Source organism: Engystomops pustulosus, chromosome 4 (assembly GCF_040894005.1).
Source record: "Engystomops pustulosus chromosome 4, aEngPut4.maternal, whole genome shotgun sequence".
NCBI classification, from domain to species: domain Eukaryota; kingdom Metazoa; phylum Chordata; class Amphibia; order Anura; family Leptodactylidae; genus Engystomops; species Engystomops pustulosus.
In genome coordinates, this window is record NC_092414.1 from 157,234,236 (window position 1) to 157,261,462 (window position 27,227).

Genomic DNA, 27,227 nt, shown 5'->3' on the forward strand with positions numbered 1-27,227 from the left:
CTGAGATATAGGGCTAATAGATACATTAGACTATCTGTAAAGTCCTCTCAGCTTTTCCTGAAGTGGACAGGACTTCCTGGTTGTGACATCAGCTATGGGCTCTGATGCCAATAGCACTTAGAGCTTTAAAATGAATATGAACAATCAGAACACATAATCAGTGTTACTGCTTGCACTGAGATATAGTGAACAGCAAGAAGAGGAAGACAAAGAGCACTGTATTGTACAGTAATCTACTAGATCACTAAGAAAAAAATACACTAAAACATGTTCCCCTACACACCTTAAACACTTACATAGGAATAAAAAAGTGTACATATATATATATATATATATATATATATATATATATATATATATATATATATATATACACACACACTCACACACAGTACAGGTGCATTCTCACGTGGTAGTATTGCATGCATTTGCAGATGCATCAGAACAGCTGAGAAGAGATTTGCCTGATTACATCGCTGTTAACAAAAAAACATGTGCTAACACAATGTTAACACATAAGTTGTAAATACATGTGTTACCATTGTGTTAACAAATATGTGTTAGCAATGTGTTAACATTTGCGTCAACATAGTATCAACAAATAAATGTGTTACAATTGTGTTAACACTTGCATTTTGTAAGCACAATGTTAACAGCTACTTAATCAGGCAAATCTCCTCTTCTCATCTATTCTGATGCAATTGTAAACAAATGTATTACTGCCACATGTGAACACACCCTGAAGCCTCTCCACAAGACCTGCACTCTGAGAAGACCGCTATCCTATAAAACAGTTCTTTTTTTTTAATTCAATCACTGGTAGTTTATTGCCATTATACTCTTTAGAAGCCTTCTCTATATGCTGTCCCCCCTTTTCTTGTAAAAGTAGATCTGTTCAAAGAGGTTGCACTGTATATACATTGTGCTGTGTATGCAGGATCTGATGACATTCATTAGAACTGGCTTTATTTGTGCATTCAAACTTTCATATATGCACATTTCTACTATATTCATATAGTAGAACTGCTTACCTTTTTTGAAAACGTACATCTTCTGGATTCTTTGGCTTCTTATAAAAGGTTTTGTTGTTTGCTGTTCTTTTCTTGCTATAGTCTTGTACTGAGCTAGCTAGTGTGAATTCTGTGTTCATTTTTTTCTGATTCTTAGTATGCCTACTGATTTTGTATTGCATTATTCTTTTGGTTTTCACAAATATTTAGCAACTATCCCTCCCTGTTTGTATTGTCTTGTCTTTGTCTCTGGAAATGCACTTTGAAGCAGGAAGGGGGTGCCGCCCAGTTGTCTCATAGGGGCCATTGGGCAATTAGGCAGGGAAAGCTGCGAAGAGGCTTTAGTATCAGGGCCCACTGTCTTTGTTGGTTTCAGCAGTCTGTCCTAAGTTGCTGCATAACTAGCAAATAGAATGAAGGGACTTGAATTGATTATTGATGCAACAGCTTAGAACAAAAAATGGCATGCTTTTCAATGCCTAATGGTATATCCATTGTGATAAGTTAAATGTTACTTAGAGGCATATTATGATCATTGTTGGACTATGATACTTTATCTGTGAAACACAACTTTCCTCCATTTCTTAAGAACATAGACTCTTATGAATGAATTAATTGTTTTTAATGATTTATTCACAGGTGAAGTTAACATGGCTGGAGTCTAAAAAGCACAAATGCAGCATACCAAGGACAAGAAAAGACAAGAATAACAACTAAAGTAAGTCTCTTTTTTTGTAATTTTACATCAAGTTTGTCAGACTTATCATAGTGGCTTAGACAGCTTGATAAATCTGACTTTTGAGCTATTCCTGTCTGAAATGAATTTAAGACTTTTTGGTGAAAACTTGCAAAAAAAAGTAGAACATTTTTGTCCTTATCCCTAAATATTTTCTATGCCAGAACGGGACTGGAGTGAATATATTGAAAGTAAGGCTCAGTTTGCACCTGCATTGGGTGTATCAGTTACACAATCCATTTTAGGAGAGTGTATGGAAACTAAAAACAGAAGCTGAAAGGAAAGTCTCGGTTCACTTACTGTTCCTCATTGACCTCTATGTACAGAAGGTTGCCTTCTGTTAAATTTCTGTTGTAATAGCAGGGAAAAACGTTACCTGCTGCGCTATTTTTTCCGCTATACCATAGAAAGGAAAACGGAACCTGACGAACATATGGGAGAACTGGGCCTATTTAGTAATGTGAAAGATCACATTAGGATTTACTAACAAGAGTATACAGTATGTAGATGGTAGACATTGGTGTGCAACAAAAAAATCCAATGAAATACTGAATAAGTAGTATATTCAGCAATCAATGCTCTGTAATTTTGATTAGAAAGCAGCACACTTATGTAAGAGTCTTGGTTCTTCTTTACTATGGTTATATTTTCTAATAATGAGTAAAAAGTCAGGGTTTGAAAATAAAATTGTGATGGTTGTCTCCTGCTTTCTTTGTTGGGTTGAGGCTGGACTTTACAATTGGTGGATTCTTAAATGCTGCCTTTTTAAGGTCTTATCAACAGGGAGATACCTTTAAACTGGGAACTTGAATGATGACTAGACCATTTCCATATGTACACTAGCAGAATTCAACAGATGCTTTCTCTCCTATTGTGTTCAATTCCTCGCCAGTTCCTCTGCCTCTGCTCAGTGATAACATGTTATTATTCATATTCCCAAGGCCACCTGGGCTTCCATTTCTCCCACTGTGCTAGCTCTCTTTTAAGGTGTGTGCCGAGGAAGATATGAAGGATATAGAATGTTGAGCGGAGAACTTTCATGTCAGGGTTGTGATTATATTTTCAGGCCTCCCTGCAGGATGAGAATGCATGAAAGAGACATGGATTTTCTGCTTTGAGCAGTTTCCCAGGTACTAACAAAACACTTGTATAGTCACTGATTAGTTCCTGCTCAGGTAATTGAATTTGGATTTGTAGAAAATTTAGATGGCTTTTATGAAAGGCGGTTGGTATTAAATTACTTTGAACGTTAGGAGTCCAACTTCAGGCCGGTGCAGCTGTCCATTCTTCATTATGAAAAACCTCTATGAGCAGCAGCGGCATCTAAGAACTACTATTTCATGAAAACCATTAGAGGAAACTGATTCTCTCATGCAATTTCCCTTAATTCCTTAGCTGCTAGGCTGAAAAATAACTGCTACAAATTATTACACTTCTTTACCCTGAAGTCAATAAGGAGCAGAGAGGATCCGGGAGAAAATATTTATGCACTTTATTTTATCCTAGGCAATAGCCAGGTCTCGATAGACCACAGCAACAAGGACACTGTCCATCTTAGAAGATATGTTTACCATATAAATAAGCAGAGTGGGAATGTTAGGGAAACCTGACTTTGATACATTCTGATAAAGCACATATAAATCTTTCTAGCAAGCTGTAAGGGGAAAGATAACATCCTCAATACATTTCTTTTCCAATGTGTTATGTCTTAGGGAGTTTGTGAAACTTATTTACTATCATACAGAAAAACATGCATAAGAAAAATAGCTCGAAACAACAGTAACAGATTCACTTGTGTCATCATGTTGGTATAAAAGGGGGTTTTCTCAACAAACCATAATTTATTCCCTATCCACAGGATGATAGGGCGAGTATCTGAAAAATAAATATATAGAACTACAGCTGGTAACAGAGTACAATGCACATTAAAGCAAAAGAAGCGCTGGCTATGCATATATTCTATGTGGGTAGGATTTATCATTGTGAGCCAGTAAATTATGTAAACCCCGCCCCATCACTGTGCCAGACATACCAGGAGGCTTTGGCAGGTGGCTGGCGTAGGATTGCACTGCAACCTACACACTGCAACCTACATCTCAACAGACACAGGTTATATCTAGTGCGCTCTACCACTCAGCATAGCCCCCTTCACACCCCCTCTATGCCCACATGGCTTGGAGGTGCTGTAAAGGAGAAGATTATCGCAATTCCTGGCAGTTTACCAGGAATTGAGATTATTTCTGGTCTTGTATGCCAGGAAGATTGTGTACAAGCCTTGATAGATCCACTTATGACTCCATAAACAGGTTTTTAAGTCAATAATAATCATTAAAGGGGTTGTCTAGGGATTACAATTGTTGGGTAATATCCAGGCTATAAGTATCAGTTTAGCAGGTAGAGGGGTCCAACACCAGTTGTCATAAACAAGGAGCACAGGGACAGAAGCCATTAACTCAGTGTTCAGTATTCATTGCAGTGGCCATAAGCTGTAACTATATTGAAGTGAATGGGAGGCGGAGCTGTACTCACATGTACATATTTATCCTACAGAAGAGAAATCTAATTGCTAATTCCACTTCCGGGATTTTAAGTGTCGTTTTATGAATTCCTATACAAAGACCTATTTTGTATTGATATATTTGACATTTTAAAAATTAGTAAGAGATATTGGGACTTATCTATTAATTTGTGGCAGAAATTATGTTTTCTGTCGCCTGACTTTTGTGTGATTTTTTTGTGTGATTTTATATTGTGGATTAAAGACATAATTAGAGATGGGTGAATTGATTCTAATGAAGTGGAATTTATTTAGAATTTCAGGAAAACTTTGGTTCTGCTCTAATCTGAAGTTTATGATGATCTGGTTGTCAAAAGGTTCTTGAGTCTTCCACCCATCTGCAAGACATTCTAAAAATGGCCAGGAAACTGTGCACGCTGTGGGGAGATTGTGGGAGTAGCAGCTCCATAAGCAGCAGTTTAAGTTTGAAATCCTTAATGAGCAGCTTCCTTCACCCACCTAATGCCGCCACCAGCAGGACATGGAGAAGACCCTGCAGCAGCAGGTGGTGGCCTACTTGTACAGCACACTACCACCCCAGAGGATCTCCTGGACTACTGGGTAGCCAAACTTGATGCGTGGTCACAACTTGCAGAGTTTGCAGTAGAGAAGCTATTCTGCTCAGCCAGTAGTGTGGCATCAGAGCGGGTGTTCAGTGCGGCCAGGGACATCGTAACCTCAAGGAGAACTTGCTGCTCCACCCGTTATGTGGAGAGACTGACCTTTGTCAAGATGAATTTTGATGTCAAGAGAATTTCAACACAGCAATGCCTTATCAGATTATATCAGCCATGATGCCTCTGCCAAACGTTGAGAAATGAGTCTGGAATCTATCTACCTGCCTCAGCCACTTACCAATACAGATGGATTATTGACCAATTGAAGGCAGACACTGATGGTTGAAAAGAAGGGCAAAATGATCAGTGACGTCAATGCAAAATAACTGGCGACACCCTCTCCACTTTTTTGGGGCGTTTCTAAATGCATCCACGTTTAACAGAACAGGTTCTGTCGTAATCTATGGAATCATCTGATGTCAGTGTAAAAAGAGTGCACTCTTTGATGTTATAGTGGGATCTTGGCCCTCAGCTTAGTCCTTTCGAGCTGGCACAGACGTTGCCTTGTCAGGTTGCGTTCCCGCTTCACTTATTTGGTGAAGTTGGCCTCTGTAAGAATCCGATGGAATTGAAGGATGAAGCGTTTCTAAGAGCGGCGCCTGTCATGTGCGTGACCAAACCACGCTCCCTATGCATATTTGAGCATGGCACAACATTCTACTACCCCCTGCAGGCTCTCTGCAGCTAGGAAATACCTGTTTGTTAATGTGATTCGCCATGATTCGATTCGGGTCAAAACTAATTTTGTCGGAAAATTCGGCGACTCGAATTTTTGAAAAATTTGCCCATCTCTAGCCATAATCAGCAGAACAAATGGGAGTCAGAAATAACACTCCATATCCATTATAAGGTGTAGAGGTTTATAGGCTTCCTTTTAACCTCTTATTTGCTCAATTAAACTAAAAAACACAGGGACCATTACTGCAGAAAAGTCCATTAGTAATAGTTGACTACAAATCATGACAAAAGGTAAAAAATGTTGATTAAAAAATTAAAATAATTGTCTTTCATTGAGCCCATGCTCCGACATGTAATAATTGTCGCTCAAGGCTCAGCAGAGAACAACACTCACTTAAAACTATATGATAATTCACATATATATATATATATATATATATATATATATATATATATAACAGATATATAAATATTAGGTCTTAATAATGATCCCTGATATATAGAGTTAAACATCATCAATATGTACAGCTATAATGGGTGGTCCCTTAGTATTATCACCTCAAGTGGCCATTCCATACCCTAGTTCCATACCTTGTGTATGTGCATGAACAAAGGCTGTAAGATTTTAAATTACATTCACTCAATAAAAAATATTTATATAAAGTTTATGAAAAACTTTTGCTGTCTGTGTGTCTAAGCTGGTATGCTTTGGTCTGGTCTATTGGCCATATTCACTCTTGTGTTGAAAAACTGATAGGAGTCCATCTATGAACAATGAAACCTTAACAAAGACATGCATTATTGAAAGTATTGCCACATTTTTCATAAATTCAATACAGCCTTTTGTATAACACTTGAGGCCATTCTCCTCCTTAAATCATCTGGCCAAAATAACAGTATATTGCATTTTGCAGCTCTATATAAATCACTATACAAAGGAATAAGGCACACCATTTCATGATTATTTGTCATGTATGAAAGCTATTTTCTTCGGAATCACTAACTCTATAGAAATCTTGGGATGTGTTACTATTCATTCTGTATTCCAAATGAAATTTCTGATTGCTGAAAAACAATTAAAAAAAAAAAAATTCACAGAGGAGCCATTGACCTGATGCTAACTGAAGTACACAAGTCTATCGCTTCAGTGGTGGTGATGTAATATGCCAAAGAGAAGAAATACAGAGCAGTTTCTTAAAAGGAGAACATTTCCGTCCTGCAGAGAATGAAGTCATACACATCATGATAATGTATAGATGGTGATGGACATGTCCATGAAGCCCTTTTTTTCTTTTCTTCTATAAAATTTGATTTAGACTGCAAAGTAAAACAAGTTCATTTTTTTATTTTTTTATCCTGTCTTGGTCAAAAATCTTGCAATATATATGTGATATTTATAATATAAATAAGATAATATTGTGGGACCATGAATTCCAAATAAAAAAAATGTGTCATGTTTGATCTACTAACCTACAGTATCCTAGTGGATGGTGTGGACACATGAGCTTCATCACTTCTAAGTCTTCTACATAATGCAAACGTGCAGTGGCATAGCGGTTACAGTTGTGAAAAGGCCTAAAGATCAAGCTCCTCTGACAATACTTTACTCTTCTTTGATATCTGCCAATGTAAAAGAAGAATACCAACAGTTTTGGGAATCAAATTTTGCAGACAGTGTTCGGCGGCATCCTTAGAGAGCTGTTTATTCATACGTTTGAGTATAAAATGAGAAGAATTTTAATCCAAACTCCAGCTCTAAAAAGTAGACAATATATGCCAAAATGTATTCAGCCAAAAAGGTAAAAACAAGTAAAAGTTTTTGAACAATGAAGGACACGGTTGTCTGAAACATAGAGGACGGAGGCTAGCTTTCTCACCACCACCATGTTTGTATGTTTCATCTACAATGGTTTTGTTTTTTGTGTGTTTTTGTTTTTTTATAATCACATATGCTATCGTTTGTATACCTTTGAGTATGTTGTAGAATGACTATGAAAAAAGCATTGGTGAAGTAAGGGGGACTCCCGTGTAAGATCTTCATTGTGCTTCTGCACAGCTTCTTCCCTCTACTCTGAGTACAAACGTAATAAGATTTGATCAGATATTACAGCAAAGGGAAGAGTCTAGGAGCAGTCTGAATACAGAGATCGAAGAACACAACAGTTTAAGGGGACTCCCTGGGTTTACCATGTGCAGCTACATTTCTGGAATATAAATACATTTTTCAAAGTCCTGTTGCTAACAACACACACAAAGATATGGTTACACAGATCACAAGCCTCATCAGCTTTATGCAGCTTTTATTATGTAAAAGCTGGTAGGCTCCCTTTAAAACTTAGCTTTTAATAAATAAACCAATGGCTTTAAAGGGGATGTGTATTGAATACATTTTTAAGATATGGTTGGGTTTTTTCCAGAATTTCTTAACCTGTATACAGAACACAACACTTTCAAGGAACATTTCACCTTCATTTTTCATTCCAGGGCATCATTACATTTGTCTTGTTGGTCTCCATTTTAATAAAATTATTTATTAAAAGTTACATTTTAATGTGTTCATTTTGCTCCTTTTTATATTTCAATGATTTTGGTTCCAGTCTAAATATGGGGACACAAAGCATTTTTTATACAAGTTTTTACATTTTTTGTATGATTGCATCTGTATGTGCAATCATACTAATCAACAGAATAAAAGAGAGGTGTCATTTTGAATGCACATCTGAATATGGTGCAACAGTGTTTTTTTGTCAAGTCCACCACATTTTTTCCAGCTTGTCAGTACAGGCCACAGAATATTAAATGGTACCACTAGAAAGTACAATTTGTCTTGCATTAAACAAGCCCACAAATAGCTTTGAAAATGAAAAATATCAAGAATTTGCAGCTTGTGAAAGAAGAGAAGTGAAAAACAAACCCCCACATTTTTTTTTAAACTTGGTCTTGAAGGGGTTATAAAGCATGGCCCTTATCCATAAATGGTTGTAATGTTACAAAAACTTAGCCATGATTTAGCACTTAGAAAGGTATACAGACTGTATGCTACAGTTCCCTGCCTCCTTGAATGGAATAGAGGATGTCAATAAAAGTCTTCTTTTTAGAAGAATGGAGGCTCTAATCTCATGGATAGATTCCTCAACAGAACATGTATAAAGACATCTAGAAGGTACAGTGTGTGGTTTGTGGGTGTTCCCTTAGTGACAGGCTTTCTTTAAAGTACAGCAGTGATTTTCATAAATACTTCACCCTAACTCTACAACTGTGCACTGAGGTTTATAGGTGTCGAGAAGTGATGCCAATTATGGCCACCTGGTAGGTGTTTATAGACTTACAGCCATTGATTTTGGGAAATCTTTAAGGATCTGCTCTATAAATGTTTTATACAGTTAACAATAGCTGTTTTCATTATTAAGCAATCATTGTTCTATTTCATGGCTAACCATAATTTTATTCTAGTACAACAAAATTTTGCCATTAGTTTTCTATAAACGAATATAACAGAGGACAACCAATATTTCTGTATTTTTTTGCTGTCTCTATTGCAGAAAAATGTTTAAGGTGGAAATCCTCTTTAATATTTAATTACCTGTGTTGGATGAATTGGTTAATATTTAATAGACACTCTCTCATAAATTTAATTAGGTCAGCGTGAGTAAATGCAATGTTATATTAGCTGTGTACTGGATAGAAGGCTTTGTATAAAGAGCAATATTTGGATCTCTGTAATGCATGCTCATAGAGGGCTTCACATGTTGTTCCACTTTCTATTCCACTGAATACAAGTACATGGTCATGTGACATTAACAAATTTTAAAAAACCAAAGATAAGTAGTTATTGTTCAAGTACCAGGGCACGCCGTCTGCGCCTGGCAGGTGGCCCACTTATACATAAATAATTAAATCTTTTAGAGTCTGCAAACTTTCTAACAGGAGAGGGCATTATGTTAATTTTTCCTTCATGTTGGGGAAGATATATTGACAAATGTATTCTGCAATGCTAATGCAAGTTTAGAAACACACTCTTTGGATTCATTTACAAATACTTACTGGAGCATGTTTTTAAGGAGTATGCATATTACTATGTAAAAAGCCCTAAGCGAATAATATCTGCAAACAATGGTACATTTTTACAAACAATAGTGAAGCATTTATATAAAAATGAAAAATCTTATATTAATGAACAACAAACACAAATCAGCATCCCAGATGTAAGTCATTTACGATGATATATTGTGTTGTAAGTTCCTGCTGTGATCAAGCTCACGGTTGTCACTGCTAATAATGGCATGGTATAGTTAGAACGGAAGAGAGGCATTAGGCCATCACTGGTAAGGACTAGAGATGAGCGAGCACTAAAATGCTTGGGTGCTCGTTACTCGAGCCGAACATTTCCAGATGCTCGAGTGCTCGTTTCGAGTAACGAGCCCCATTGAAATCAATGGGAGACCCGAGCATTTTTCAGTAAAATTATAAACTGAACGAGCACAGTGAAAGAACACAGTGCAGAACAGATTGCAGATGTTCGGGAACATCTGCGATCTGTTCCGGAGACACGCGTGCAGAACGGTGTTCTCCGCAATAGTATTTGAAGAACAATATGTGTGAAGAACAACTTGCAGATGTTTGGAAACATCTGCAAGTTGTTCTTCACACATATTGTTCTTCAAATACTATTGCGGAGAACACCGTTCTGCAAGCGTATCTCCGGGACATCTGCGATCTGCTCCGGAGACACCCGTGCAGAACGGTGTTCTCCGCAATAGTATTTGAAGAACAATATGTGTAGAGAACAACTTGCAGATGTTGCCAAACATCTGTAATGTGTTCTTCACACATATTGTTCTTCAAATACTATTGCGGAGAACACCGTTCTGCACGCGTGTCTCCGGAACAGATTGCAGATGTTCCCGAACATCTGCAATCTGTTCTGCACTGTTCTGTTCTTTCACTGTTTTCTTCAATTAAACAATTAAATTAGATGTTTTAATTGTATCTTTTTACTGTTCTTCACTTTTTTTTTTTAATTAAATGCTCGTTATCGAGCAGGGCAAATACTCGTCCGAGCAACGAGCCGGTCCGAGTATGCTAATACTCGACCGAGCATCAAGCTCGGACTAGTATACTCGCTCATCACTAGTAAGGACACAACACTGTGTTCCCTCCCACAATACTGAATACGCTATGATAGTTTTCCAACATGGACTTTCAATTGTTACCAGAATATTTTAACTTTTTAAAGGGAACCTGTCCCCAGGGACCTCATTTTTACTACAGACAGGTTGCAGAAGCCCATCACACCTGCAATGCAAGTATGCCTTTTTGCTTTCTCTGAGCATTATTATTATTATTATTATTATTATTATTATTATTATTATTATTATTATTATAATTCTTTGTTTATATAGCGCACACAGATTACCCAGCACTGCACAAAGCATGACAAATTGGATTTTCAATACAATATCATTGTGTGTTATTACCTTTCACCCTGGCAAAATCCTCTGTTTAGGCCTAGGGGTTGGCTTTGGTTTGGATGTATTTCAAAAGACAACATGTGACTTTTGTGTGCTGCTTATTCCTCGGCTCTCAGTGCTCACCTTGGTGCTCCTGTACAGCTCCTCCCTCCTGCTCCATCACAAAGGTCACAGCCTGGTGAGCTGACATCAGTGGGAGAGGAAGGAGATTCATTGTGCCTTCTCCTCCAGTTTTCTGGCAGAGTAGGTACAGGAATCTCCTCCTCTACCAAGTAGATGTTGGGCTTCTCCAACCCGCACTCCACTTTGACCCTGTCTGGCCTGCCACATTTGCTATAATCAATGCTGAAAAACTGGTTGGATACTATAGCAAAAATATAGATCTGGTCTACAGGTCCTAACAGGCAGAGCTTGTACATGCATTTACTAAGCAGCTGGAGCCTCTTAGTGAATACGACGCAGGACAGTCAACGAGGGGAATTTTAAGTCTGGCTTAAGTCTTAATGAATTCCCCCATTCAACCAAAGTTAAAGAAATGTATTATCACTCCACAATTGTTTGTTAAAGGTAATCTCCTACCCCTATCTAACTGCATAGGTTTCATTTTTACTATTGATTGGATCATAAATATCAAAATCAGCAGGTTGATCTTATCATTGCAATTAGAGCCTGCTGCTGATGGTTTTATTTATGTTTACTGCTTGTATGTATGGTGTACGATGGGGCACAGTACAGTTTTCTGTATGGGGAGTGGGTACGACATTTGCCTTCAATGGTGCCCACAAACTTCTGATGGCAGTCCTGGCTGTTTTACAATATGTGCTGTGAAATTTATGTGAATATGTATTTATTAGTGTTCATATGATATGCAAGTAGGAATATAAAAAAATATATTCTGTAGGTGGTAGAAATAGGTGTAATTTTAAAACTGTTAATGGCAATTTTATTGAAAATTTTGGCTGCATTTCAAAAATGAGTATTTGTGGAAAAGATAATTGAATTGATGTAAATTACAGGAAATCTTTAAAGTTTTTAACAACTGTGTAGCTCAATTTCTTCATTACTTTTTAAAACAATATAAGCTTCTCCCTTTGATACTGTATATCTAGGTGCTCTATTTAAATATACAGAAAATCTAATTTTAGAGTCCACTTGAAGACGGTTCTCCTTGCAAAGGCAGATCTTCGTATAGGTGGTATGGGCGGCCCTGTATGAAGATCCGCTATCAGTCTTAAAAAAAAAAACAATGCTCACCGTGTCATAGTGATGTGCCCTGGACAGAAGACAGAAGACAGGCTGCTGGGCCGATGAGAATACGGAGCCATGGGGCCGGGGAAAAGAAGCCGGAAGGTGAGTATACTTTTTTTTCATTTTTTTTTTAAGAGAGCCCGGCTGTGGACATAACAGTAATGATGGAGGGAGCATCTGGAGTGGACGTAACATTAAAGGGAGTCTTCTGGAGTGGACATTTCATTAACGGGGAACCCTGCTGGTGGGCATTTTAGTAAAGGGCGACTCTACTGTGGACATTTCAGTAAAGGAGAACTCTGCTGGTGAAATTTCAGTAAAGGGGGTCCCTGCCGGTGGACATTTCCTGTAAATGGGGATTCTACTGTGGACATTTCAGTAAAGGCAGGCTCTGCTGTGGACATTTCAGTAAAGGGGGGCTCTGCTTAAGGACTTTTCATTAATGAGTAGCGGTTACCATAGGGGTTGTCCTCCAGTCAATAACTATTCCCTGTTTTTTTGGGGGGGGAGGGGGTAAATGGGGACACATGTTGGTTTGGATGCTGGTGGGGGGCCCTTGTCGTGTGAACAGACCGGGGCATATGTGACACTTAATCCGCCACTGTCTCCTTGTTATTGAAATTGATGGTCAAGTCTTAGGACAGCTTTCTAACGCTGATTATTGACCCAGAAGCACACCTCCATTATTTGTGTAGTGGCTGAGCTTGTTACTGCTGTTCATCTTCTTTTCACTTGAAGCTACCCAGTTCAATGACCACGTAGGAAACAGAGCCAGGTATAGATAGATCTGGGTTCTTTAGGTGGCAGTGGCAGCTACAACCAAGCCATTGGTGCTGTTGCCAAGTTTCAGATGGCCACCTAGCTAATTTTGATATACATAAAGCAGGATGCCTGCATTGTAAAAGTAAAAGCAGGACTGCTTAGTGACAGGAGGACCATCCAGGGATTATACACATGGCAGTAAAGGCACATGGGTAATTTAAGTAAAGGAATAACCAATTCCTGTAAATTAGGACAGAATAATACGGTGGATATTGCTGTGATGCATTTAAAATCTGTGGGACTGATCAAAGATACGCAAATGCAGCATTTAGCTGTGCTAGTCACTTCTGTGGATTGCTGAAGCTCCTATACAGTATGTCATAACCTTTACCACCTGTCCACAGAATAAGGTGTGACTGTGGAAGATCTACTTCCAATGATTATTTAAAATGTACATGTAGATATAGTTTCTCCATAAAACTACCTTTCTGCTTTCTCTAGGCTTTGAAATTTTCATTTGCCGGGGAAAAAAAACACTTCCAATCTGGGAAACCATTTAATACTAATTGTTGCTACAAGTTGCATCTGCTATATAGTGCAGTGGCTTCCCATGTTAAAGAAGGCTTTCCTTGTCTTGTAACTATAGAAGGAAAACTTTAAAGAATGGGCATGAGCAGAAATATGTATGAGTTAATACTGCATTTTTGTACAAAGAGGGAGTTTATGGTTTCCCTTTTAAGATGACAACCTTTGTCCATAGGCTTTATTGGGACAAATATCATCTTTGTTTAGTAGATGTACATACAGAAACATAGACATCCATTCATTTTGATGTCTGCTAAATTTAAACCCATGATTCAACCGATTCCCCTGGACTAATTCTGGAACTTAAGTTTGGAACTCATCTCTTGTCCTCACTGCTCGCAATGAATCAAATTATTTTTACATAGTACAAAGTTTTGACTTTCGGAAACTGGAAAATAAAATTCCTGAGGGGCCACTGACTTGGCAAACTCCCACAATGGCCACCAAGTAACACATTCAGTAACTGTCAGTGCTCAACTCCGTAAAAATAGCTATTCCGTCTCAATGAGTGGTCTCATCACCTGTCCACAGGTTATAAATGGAAGATCTCCCAGGTTCCCTGTTTTTCTCTCCGTTCCCTTCCACTGGATCCAATTTCAGTCCTCATATCACCTCCGTGCCCGTGGTGTGCTGCAGGTTCTAGGTCGGGAAATGTATGGAGAAATAGTGCAGGCTTCTAGGGTAAAGGACAAATTTTTATTGTATGTACTTACAAGATGTAGGTTAAAATTGCGCGTTTCAATAAAAGCATTCAGCGTCAAACACCTCGCCCCACCCAGGTTTCGCCTCTTCAGGCTTCTTTGGCTATCAGAAATCCAGCTAGACACACACCCAATTATTTTTGGATCCCTACTGTTACACGTGTGGTGTCAAGATGTCTGCTTCAGCCCAGGACCACCCATCTGACTGTACAGTGCTCAATTAGCATTTTGATATATTGGTAATGGAAACTATTCTAGGTTCTACATTGTAGAAAGAGTTGGGGTTAGTAAAGATAGTGAGAGGTCCTCTTTAAATTATAGGGTACAGTTCACAGAGCAATTACCATAAATTCTAAAAGTTGTCATATTGCATTCATAATTTATAAATCTTTTAGTAAAGTGATACATTAAGTGATCATTGCTAACATCTCATAAACATATCAAAGACAAGTGTAAAACTTGTCACTTACCTGCCATGTAAAATGCTACACAGATCTACTTAACATTCATGGCCAGGCTTAACTGTGTACTTCAAAGCTTCCAGCTGTGAGCTACAGATATTACAACTGAAATGAGTGTTAAGCCATTTTTCTCTAGAAGCTAATTTAATTGTAGTAACAAGTTGTTGTTTTTTTGATTCTGTGTTCTCCATGTACAGCTTTGCCAACAACTTTGCTTTTGGTATTGCCAATGTTTTCCCTTTGTAACTATCAAAACTTTAATGCAATTCATTCAAGTCTTATCCTTGACCACCTGGAAACATGCAGCTGGAACTCCATTACAAATGGCTGTGGTTTACTTTAAAGAATCAAACACCAAGGGAGTTTTTAACAGCTAAAATACTGAACATAAATGTTGGCTGTTATACAATGTCTACCCAGTGGTAATATAAGTGATGTTTATGGCTTACACTATATTTTCCAGCCAACTGTGACACAACTCCTTAAATCACAAGTGTGTTGAGTCTGAAACAGAACAAACTTCTTCCTTATTGCATATTGTGTTATTTTTCCCAACGAAAGAAATCTGCAAAATAAAGTGTCTAGTTGATGGACACCAAGGATATGTGTAAAATTAAATTTTTTGTATAGATAAAGTAGTTTATAGAATTACTCAAAGATATATATCTGAAGGCTACCCCCTTTACACCAAAATGTATTGGAATATAGTAATACCAACATTTTTCAGAATAGGAGAGATAGTGGATGTGGTACATCTGGACTTTGAATAGTATTTGATTTTTGGAATAGTATTTTGATTTGGGATGATGTGTGTAATTGGAGAAAAAATGTGACTAGAAGTTGTTTAGCAATTGCACATGCTCAGATAAGGTGACAGATACCACTGGGTACAACATATTAATTGAAAATGTTTTAACAACTTTTGTGGTCATTTAAGGGAAGCTAGAGAGTTGAACTATTAGCAAATAAAAATTAGATTATTCAACCAATAAAATAAAAATTACAGTTATGTATTGGGTGCTTAACCCCCTAAGGACGCAGCCATTTTATAGCTTAAGGTTCAGACCCATTTTTTGGATTCTGACATGTGTCACTTTATATGGTTATACCTTTTGAACACTGTTACTTATCTAAACGATTCTGAGTTTGTTTTTTTCCTCATATGTTGTAATTCATTTTAGTGGTAAATTTTGGCTGGTAAGTTTTGTGTTTATTTACAAAAAAAAAGAAAAAATTATGAATTTTTTAAAAAAATTTGCAATTTTCAAAATTTGAAATCATTGCGTTTTCAGTCAGATAGATTTACCACATAAAAAAATTGTTGAATAACATTTCTTATATGTCTAGTTTATATTTTCATAATTGTTGCAATGTCTGGATAATTTATTTTCATGTCAAACGGCTTACAAATGGAATATCGGTTTTCCGTATTTGAATTAGAACAAATGATATGAAAATCATTTTTACATCCACTCATATGATCCCATTGCAGACTCTTGGGGAAAGCTTCCATTTATCAATCCTCTTTTTGGACATTGACTTGTAGTTGTTGGCACAAACTTATATGTTGGTATTTTTAGAATTTACTATTTTGAGATCATAGTAATTGAATCAAAATGAAGTGAAATTTAGAATGGTAAAATACTGTCAGTTATACGTTCATTTAGCCCAAAAATTTACACATTTCCAAAAGATAAAAAAAGGAAAACCCACCTTACAATTTGTTATGCAAAGGAGTAGAAAAGCATCAATTCTGTACTGGATTTTTTTCGTGTTCACCGTATAACCTAATAATCATGTTATCTTTATTCTATGAGTTGATACGATTACAGGGTTACCAGATACCAGACTTCAATCATCTGATTGCTTGTTCATGATAATATCCTGAAATAGGCAGCTCTGGGGTCCTGATCGCGCAGGGCAGGGGGGGGGGGGGGGAGGCAGCGATCGTGGAGGGAAAGACCCCCGGAAGGCAGGTTAAATAGTGAAAGACCCGTGGAAGGCAGGTTAAACACCCGTGATCAGAGCCCACTCTGGCCGCGGGTGTTACACTGGATTGTCGACTTTTAGTTACAGCCGTCACCCCTTGTATCCCGATGCCAGTTCGGCTCCAATCCAGAGCTGAGCCGGCATCAGCTCAGCGGAGGATATATAACCGCCGCTAAGCGCTAAGTCACTGTGCTCAGCAGGAAGGTGTTAAGCACTATTTATCACTATGGTGGAAAAAAACTAAAGGGGGAAATAAGCCATCATCACTTTGTACTAAAAAAATTTTGTTATTTCTGGAAAATTTATGTTAGTTTGTGATAGATTTGTAGTTGTTTGCATATTCTCTTTCTGTGTCTTGTTGTATTTCTGACCCCTTTTACTTGTATTCTTGACTACTCTTTGCCTTACAATTTTGTATGCCTATTTTGGTCTTGACTCGGCTTGCCTGATCCTGATATTCTGTCTCTTTTGTATGTTTACATTTATGTTTTGTGCATGAACCGACAGTAAAGACCGTCATCCAGTTTTTGCCTGCAATTTAACCAAGGTCTGGTAAGTAGGCAGAGACAGATGTTGTGGGAAGTGCAAGGATCCTACTCGTAGCTGTCTTAACAGCTTGTTATATTTATTACCATTATGAGGTCACTGGTGTACATTTTCTTAGGGGTTTTGCTTTCCTATGGATTAACACTGCAGTATTACAATGAAGTTTCTTTTTTTTATGATGTAACACAATGCTTGGGTTCTGGCATTTATGTTAATGATATGTAGACATATTTCTTCCTTTGATTTACAATTTTACTCAGTTTTATCGATGTTTTAGCTCCTACCACTCAGTGATGGTCAGTGTATAATTCCAGAGGGACTCCCTAAGCAGTCTCTTCATTATTCCTCTCTGCTTTGAGATGCTATATGCTGACAATGTGCTTAGATTATCGTAGAAAAGGGTTTATTTATGGTTTTATTTCGCTTCTGAACATTCTACTAGTATCTGACACATAAAAAAAGAGAGATGAGATTAATGAGATGGGTATAAAACATAATGACACTCTCATCTCTACTAACTTTCCTAATCAATAAGACACAGAATTAGCTCTGCTCCCTCACCTAATCACTGAAACACACAGTCAGCTCTGCTAACTGATCTCTGTAGTTTGCAGAGTAAGCTTTGGTACAGTGCTGCTTGCAAACAGGAAGTGTCTAAGCTGGTCTTGTAATGCAGGGGGAGGGGCAGGATGCAGGGAGCACTGCTTTGTGCAGATAAGAGAAGATACTGATGAGAAGAATCTGGCCATAGTCAGAAGATGTATTGTCGTATCCAGGGGAAACCAAAATTGTACACACCAGGACTGATAGAGACAGGTAAGACTAATATCTGTGAAATGCTGTATTTTTGTTAACAGTGAATTAGAGAATGTTATTTTGTTATCCAGAATATATTTAAGAATCTTGTCTTCATGGAATACCCCTTTAAATATTGATGAAAACTAAGTACACAATTTAATGGAAAAACTCTCCAAAATATTAATGCATCCTTCCACATCTCAAAAATGGTTTATAAATGGCTTTAAAAACATGACATAATTTGATAGTGTTAACTTGACCTCCAAATTCCAGCTTTGGATTTGCTGCAAAATTGAGTAGAATAGTTGGAGGTTTAAGAACTTAAAGAGAACCTACCATGCAATTTAACCCACCCAAAATAAATACTTCATTAAAAACTATGATTAAAAAGCATTGCCCTTATCCCTATATGGTTCCTTTCCAAGGCTATTATGTTAAAAAATCAGTTTGTAAACGTATATGTAACTCACCTGATGTGAGTCTAATGATAGAAATGGGTCTGGTATATGCAGTGCTCACTGGCATGCCTCCTTGTTTCTGATTGACAGGTCTCACTGCTAGGACATTCTGCAGTGGAACATTGAGAGAAAGTTCTGTTACATCATTGGGCACTTAATGTCATGTGATCAGGGTGTTTTCATCTGAGGTCCAGTTACATTTGAAATGCCTACCCCATGTATGCATTCTTCATTTTATGCAAACTGGGGTATGTTAAATGTAACTGGGTAAAGATTACATCACCTTGGTCACATGACATGCTAAAGTAAAGGACATGGCGAGGAGTGAAAGGGAGCGGTCATCTGAGCAGGACATGTCCCCTCTGATGACAGGTAATATAAGATTATATACATTTATTTATGTGGATGTAAGGCAAACTAATTTTAGCTATAAGAAGGGTGTCAGTTAGTTAATAGGATTATATGTGAGCCTGTCACTAACTGTATTAATAAACATTTTGCAACAGGGTCACTTTAATGGACTTAAAGGAGGAATTGTCACCAAATAGAAATTACTAAATACCACTCTTCATTTAATTAAAGACCAATTTGATGTTGACTTTTTAAAAATCCACTTTCCAAGATATGACACCCAAAAAGTTATGAGTACTGTATATACTCTAGCCAAGAAGCAGTTATGATGTATTTTCAGGAAGCACATAGGGGAACAACTCCAGAGAAAAAAACAGGTTACTGCCCCCTTGTCTAGTATGAGCTTATTCACATATTCAGTGCCTTAAGCGATAAGAGCAGAACATACAAAACATAAGTCATGTTATGGATGACTGGTGTATATGCAAGTGTATTGCCTTACAGCTATGTGTGGAAAAGTTTGCCTTAGAAGCAGCAGGTACTCTGTGTCAGATATAATCACTAATCACCCCAGAAACTTCAGAGACTGCTTTTGTAACTAGCTTGTATTGGCAGCAAAACTAAATGACTTGGTCGACTTTCTCACTTCACAGCATGAACGCCATTGTTTCTCCTTCTTTTCTGAAATAGTGCAGTCCATTTACTTACATTGCAAATGAAAGTTACAGTTACAGTCACCAAGCAGCAAACATTGCCTTGGATGTAATTGCAAAGAAAACAGTTTGCCCACCAAATATCACTTGTAGGCTATGTAAGGACACAATTAAATATTACGTCCTCTCAATTCAGAGGCCACACAAATAAGAATAAGAAGCTTTCTCTCTTTTCATATACATCCTTGGAGGGAGAGGTGGCAACTCAGCAGGATTAAAATAATTGTCTAGTTTCAGTAAATAAATGTTATTGTATGTATAATGAAAATGTATAGAACTTTACATTATATTGTCTGCATTGGTGCCAAGTGGTTTTCTAGATCTCTGCTTCTCATTTTTGAATAAAAAGCTTCAATTTTTACTTCCGAGGGATAGAAATCTGTCCCTAGCCATGTGATGTCACACAGGTGCACAGCTTGTTATATCCCTGGTCATGTGATGTCACACAGGTGCATGGCTCGTTATATATCACACAGCTCTGATATCTCTCTGTGATACTAATAAGCCATGCGTGACATCACATGACTAACCTTAAATAGCCTATTCCCCATCCAAACATTTTCAGCTTCAAATGTCATTAACATTTTAAGACACTTAAAAGAACTCCTGTTCTTTTATTATAAGATTTTGTATTTCAAGTCATTTTGTAATACAAATTCTATTAGAGCAACATTTTAATTTTTGCTGTTCCGCCAGAGGGCGAGTATATATTGATTCGTGTATAAGCCGAGGTGATGTTTTTCAGCACATTTTCTGTGCTGAAAAAACTTGGCTTATACACAAGTATATACCGTAAGACTGCAAACTAGAGATACAGAATACACAGATAAAAGTAAGTATGCTAGTAAATAAAGATGACTAAGTTAATAGTAATAATTCTCATGTACAGTCACTGCACTACTGATTTCTGCTAAATTTGTTATAAAAAAGAGTGAGAAACATTTTATCCTGTAAAATTTCATATTTTTCATATTTTCATATTCCAGAATACAAGGTTCCCTTTTCTTTGGTTTCCTTTTTCATAAACAAATTTTTAATATTTTACTTCAAAACTGTTTTCCAACTGAGTGATTCTGAAGAGTAAAGAAAGGTTCTCAGCTTAACGTAAATAGCCACTGTCAGAACTGTCTTTGGGAGTTCTGATTGCAATGAAATTGTTACACAACACTGCTGCAATATGTTCGTGCCTATTGGTCTTGTATGTGACATAGTAAAACAAATATACACAATGGGGGGAATTCATTGAAGCACTTGTGCCAGAATTCTATTTAAAATGCTTAGCACCACATTTATAAAGGCTTTTAGACCGTTATTTGACACTTTTCCAACTTGTCCGACTAAGGGGACGTAGTTTTCTGTAAGGGGGCATGGCCTCGCGAGAAAAGGCAATGGGAAATTGACTAAATAACTAAAAGTAGGTCTAAAGTAAGAACCCACAGACTTAAAGTGCCCCACAATTAATCATATATTGATATATCTGGCGCAGCAAAAAGACTAATCTTTTCAATCTTTTGAGACACATACTTAAATTCCCCCCCCCCAAAAAAAAAATGTTTTACTACATGAAATTACAGCGGAACCCTAAGCATCTAATACTCAGTGGCCCAGATTTATTATTTTGCCTGAGACCGATTTTTGTCTAAGTTTGCACCAAAAGTCTTTGGAGCTTGCACATATATTTATGAAGCATTTACACCACTAGTGTAGTTTGAGTTTGAACACATTTATTACTGTCCTGCACCGAAATTCTTATGCAACAACATGAAGCAAAGTGCACCAAGAAATAATAAGGTGCAACTGTGTCACATTCTGAAAAGGGACCTGATTAACTACGAGCATGCGCAACTATTGGAGTATCTGGGGCAAAGTGCACATTAGTGAGGCAAACTGCACCTTTGAACCGGTTTTCATATATTTGGGCCAATCTCTTTCATAATAAAATTTTTTACATTTTTACACTCTAAAAAAGAAATAAAAAGGCAAACATTTGTCGGCCACTGACTGCAGATTTATTTATTTTTTTTGAGGAAATCTGCTTACCAAGCAGTAAAAAGAAAACACATTCTTTAGATCAATACATTAGATTAGGTTTCTCAGTTGAAGATATCCCAGCACAGGTAGGTTGATGATAAAAAGATGTTAAAGGAAATCACTTATGGTTACGGTAAATTGAGCATCTTCTCAGGATAAAGTATGGTCTGGTGTCTTTACAAGAAATTTCCAAACCTAACAGTTGTTGTAAGTTTGTATAATGCAAAAAAAAAAAAAATCCCATATCAATAACAAACACTTTAAAAAGAACTGAAAACTTAAAATCTATCAATTTTAGAGACTACAGACTAGAAAAAACTAGCACTTTTCAGTGGTTTATCTCTAGGGATTGAAGAGGTTTTAGTGTCCTCTGGGCCCTAGTGCCTAAAATGGACCAATGGCTCCTTCCAAATTAAGCATCAGTCTGATAAATAGCCCATTACAGTAGGGGGCCACTTTTACAGCTACTGGACTACGGCCCAGGAGGTAGGAGATATGCCTCTGGCAACACTTTATCTGCGAAGCAGAGAGGGAATGTTCCTATTGTGACAATTTGCCTTCCAGTCAGAAACAAATGTGCCTTAGACGCTATTCACAATACATTTTGTACTTGGGTCTAACAGCATCAATCTTTATCTTTATAAAAATACAGAAAGTAAAAAAGAAAATAAAGACAGTGTAGGTTCATCTGATGACATTCTCTTATATTCCTTTTTTAGATACTGGAGTCAATAATAGATGCATTGAAATAGATTCCCTTTCTTGTCTGTTTTCATTATTACACCTAATTATAAAGATCACCATCTATACTTTTTATAGATCACAATAAAAGAAAAAGCTGATAAAAAATGCAAATGCCAGCATGAACATGATTGTGAAGACTTAAAGAGGATTTTTCACCATATCACACACCTAGTGAAGGACATACCATACACTAGGGGTTGGAACACAGATAGCCCTATGGTTGCAGAGATATCAGTCCTGCTATCTAACCATTTTAATCCTCTTATTCACTGTTCCTGAATCTGTGCAGCAGCCCAGGTGGTTAAAGGTCCTCTTTAAAGGGAACCTTCCATCATGAAGGACATTTTTTAGTGATGAAAGCTTCCAATAGGGTATGTAATGCTGAATATAAATCATGCTTTGGTTAGTCCTAAAGAGACTTCTCTTTAGTTTATCTTAACTGGTTCCCTGCCAGAATCCTATGCTGAGTCCCGGGGAGGGAGGGTCACTTCAAATCCTTCTCCCTCCCCCTGCAGATGACCATTTAGATTTGAAGTACCCCCGCTAGGACTCAGCACAGGATTCTGGCATGGAGCCAAGTAAGGAAAACTAAAGAGAAGTCAATCTATTTACGGACTTACAAAAACATGCATTGAGAATTACATGCTGTCATTACTAAAAATATGCCCTTGTGTACGACAATAATATTAATGTTATATGATGATATTATATATATATATATATATATATATATATATATATATATATATATATAATGATTTTAAAGAACCAACTATTTTTCCCTTCATCTCCTTCTTAACTTTGGTCCTAAACTACATTTTAAGAGGGACAATGTATTATGACTGTCTTTGCCAATGGTAATTGGGGTGGAAAAGTCCAAAACTTGACGGAAATGGAGTTTGTTGTATGCCCTCTCTTCCAGTTTTCTGGTGGAAAGGATATAATTATTATGGGCCTCTTATGTGGGAATCTTATAGATTCCGTATGACTACAATAGGGTCAGGACAAAATCGTGAAGCATGAAGGTCTACTTTGTCCAGCTCTTTTGATGGAACCAGTGATGCCAAGTGAGAACAGTCTAAAATGTGAAGAAGCCTACAACATGATGGGGCTTATTTACTAAGGTCCGTAGATCGCATTTCCGGTGGACTGTTCATGGTATTGGGGATTTGCGTCGCTGGGACAGGTATATAGAAGGGTATTTTGGCACAGCGGTGTCGGCTTTCATGCGACAGAGATTAGGGGGAGGGCCGTCGAGCTACATGACTGATTCGGACTGAGTGCAGGATTTAGCTTTCAAATTATGTCGCAAGCAATGCACTTACATACAACGGGAAGAAGATGCAGGATATCGCATGCACAATGTTAGTGAATCACGGCACAGTGCATTGACACAATGCACTTTCGAAAACTCCTCCGGAACGGTAAGTAAATGTGCCCCAACGCTTTTTCCTGTGTGAAGAAGTATCAATCCATAGGAGGGGCAAAACCTGCATCATTACTGTATTCTTTTGCAACTTTTTTTCATAGTTATACATATAAATAAAAGAGTGCTACAATGGGCAACTAAGCTTATACAGATCATATCAATCTGCCAAACATCTACTTGGGTACCAGCAAACCTGAAATACAAGGTGTTTGGGAATTCATTTATTAGGTTTGTCTTTCATGCAGGATGCAATTATATTCCAGGAAATATTTACAATCCATACTCCTTGCTGTATTATTGCCTTGTTAGCAATACATGCTACAGCTTTAGAGCTCATTAAAAAGGCAACGTCAAACAGTACATTTCTCATTCTGCCCCCCAACTATATGCATCTAAATTCTTCTCTTTCCTCTGCTGTTATTTTTTGCTATTTAGGGTTATTTCTATATGACTCTTTAATATTAGGGATATACATAGGAACATTTTGCTGTCCATGGCTAATGGGCCATTTTGCTTTCAGGTGAATGAGGATATTCCTAGACACATTCCACAAACACTTACATACATAGAGAAGACACAACATAAAAACAGAGTGCACATCAAAAATAAATGAATAAAATGCAAAATAACAACAGCACTTTATTGAATACTTCAAAATACAATAACATGCAAAAGGACAGTCTTCCCATAAGGGGGAAATAAAGAGTTAAAGCGCATCTACCATCAGATTTATTGATGGTAGACCACTTACACTGTCATGCATCACTCTTTATCTACCCTCCGAAACGGTCCTTCTTATATCCATGGACACCATTGTTTTTCTCAAAAGCATCTTTTAAAAATATTCACATGAATCTGAGGGGCTCTGGATGCATCAACCAAGTCCCTGCAGGTTCTACCATGTCTAAATTATACACTCCCCAACTCTGCTCCATGCCTGCCTATTGCTGCACCTATTCAGGCAGAGATCCAGGTACATATGATCTTGCGCAAGCTGCTGTGCTAGCTGCACAGAGAGCATGCAAACATGCCTGCACAAGATTTGCAGAGAACCATCTCTCTGCCTGAAATAGGGGAGGGTATAGGCATGCAGAAAGAGGAGCGGAGGCGTGCATAATTCAGATATGGTGGATCATGTGGTGTAACTTGAAGTTGATGGACCCCAGTGCAAAGTCTGTGCCAGGCCCCCAACTATAAGCTATGTTTTATAGTACTAGTCTTCTTAGTCTTCTCATATAGGAAAGTGACACCTTATGGGGCCCCTAAGCCTCTTGGGCCCAGTTGTGACCAGACCCTCTGCACCACCTCAAGTTAAGCTCCTGCTGCCTTGGCTCGGATGATGCCCCCAGAACCCCTAAGGTTCATTTGGATATTTTAAAAGCTGCTTTTTAAAAAAAAAAAAAACACAGGGATTCCTACATATAAGAAGGGTAGTTCCAGATAAGAGATAAAGAGCTACTTATGACAGTGTGAGTGGTCTACCATAAGTATATCTGATGGTAGATTTCCATTACAAGACTTAAAATGATATATAGAACAAAGGGAAGACTGGTGATCCCCCACAACACGACATGAGTTAAAGATAAGGATGAAATAATGTCCACCCCCCTTATATAAAGAATAAGAAAAGGTCTGTTTGACTTCACCTTTTTAATGAGCTCTGAAGCTGTAGCATGTATTGCTAACAAGGCAATAATACAGCAAGGAATATGGATTGTAAATATTTCCAGGAATATAACTGCATCCTGCAAGAAAGACAAACCTAATAAGTGAATTCCCCAGTAAACAACTTGTTTTTCAGGTTTGCTTTTATCCAAGTAGATATAAGGCAGATGGATATGACCTTTATTAGCTGAGTTGCACATTGTTGTACTTTCTTTGCACAACTTATTGTTACTTAGAAAATAAGTTGCAAGAGTTGCAAAAGTTGGCATCATGATGCAGGTTGCTTCAGATTTTTGACTTTTCATATTTGCATTAATGGTTACAATCTGGTTACATGCTTCACGATTTTGCCCTGACTCTGTTGCAGTCATAGGAATCTGTAAGAAGCCTTCATTTTTGTGAAGTCTTTTACCACCAGAGATACATAGGTCCACAATTATTATGCCCTCTCCAGAGAGAGATAGGGCATACAACAACAACAGAAACCAATCCCCAGGAGGGAGAAGAAAAACAACTTGACCCTAAGAGATTGTGAGCACTGGGGGGATAGGGGTAAAAACTACCAATGAATTTTACCAAAAGTCACCCGGCTTGCGACCAAAAACCCTTTTTGTCCACCAGGGCTATAGTGAACAAATAAAATGTAACTTTCATTCAATAGCTAATTAAGACCAATTCAGTGAGGAGGATTAAAACTACATATAGACAATACCCACACTCACAGTGTTCTGGGATTCAGGGATAAAATCCTATAGCAACAATGTATTTGAATGAGAGAAGTTAGAATCGCTTCCCCCTATATGACATTCTTGGTTATAGGTTGCAGATAGGCTTATCCCTTTTTTTAATTCCTAAGTTAGAGATAGCCCAGGATAGATGGAGGTTTTATCACGCCCTAGAGTAAATCCTATGCCATAAACCTATGACATAGTCCCTAGGGATTATAACAGGTACAGGACACTGGCTGCTGCTTATTAAAAATGATACAACACATCAGCTAAGCCCACCCGACATGTTTCGCCTTGACTGGCGTCATCAGGGGTTTAGGGCTGACCTGCATGCTTCATGATTTTGCCCAGACCCTGTTGCAGTCATAGGAATCTGTAAGAAGCCTTTATATTTGTGAAGTCTTTTACCACCAGAGATAGATAGGCCCACAATTATTATGCCCTCTCCAGAGAGAGAGAGAGGGCATGCAAGCCCCATTTCCTCCATATTTGGTCCTTTCCACCCTGTGAATAACATTGGGTGTGTTGGGGCTGTGAGTAGGGGCGGCGGCCAGTTTTCTAGCGGTGTCTTTAGCTACAATCTCTGCCAAGTCAGACCTGGTCTAAACAGATGGATATGGAGTTAGAAAAACCCGGGTTTGTATAAGACGCGCTGCCCGAATAGGTCCGACACAGATTGTAGGGTTCAAGGTTATGTTTATTTGTATGGTAAAAGGACTATGTGTTTTGGGGGACTTTGACAGATACATGACAGATACTTGAGCGCCGATTGCACTATGGGCGCCGCCTGTATCTCTTTCTATTTTTCTGGTCTAAACAGGTCCGACATGGCAGAGCCTCCTAGTAGATAATGGATACTGTGGGTAGGTGTGGGGAGGAGGGTATATTATGAGTTTCAAAAAAGGCCCAATGTAATACGCTCTCCCCCTTGGAGCATAGTCTGGAACCA

General features: G+C 37.8%; 1 long non-coding RNA gene across 1 annotated transcript in view; it reads left to right on the plus strand.

Moving 5' to 3' along the window:
• Nucleotides 1-27,227, plus strand: part of LOC140127482 (uncharacterized) — a 475,084-nt gene that overhangs the window by 192,792 nt on the left and 255,065 nt on the right. Inside the window, exon 2 of the long non-coding RNA XR_011854996.1 lies at nt 1,650-1,728. This is a non-coding gene — a long non-coding RNA (uncharacterized lncRNA). The remainder of the gene's footprint in view (nt 1-1,649; nt 1,729-27,227) is intronic.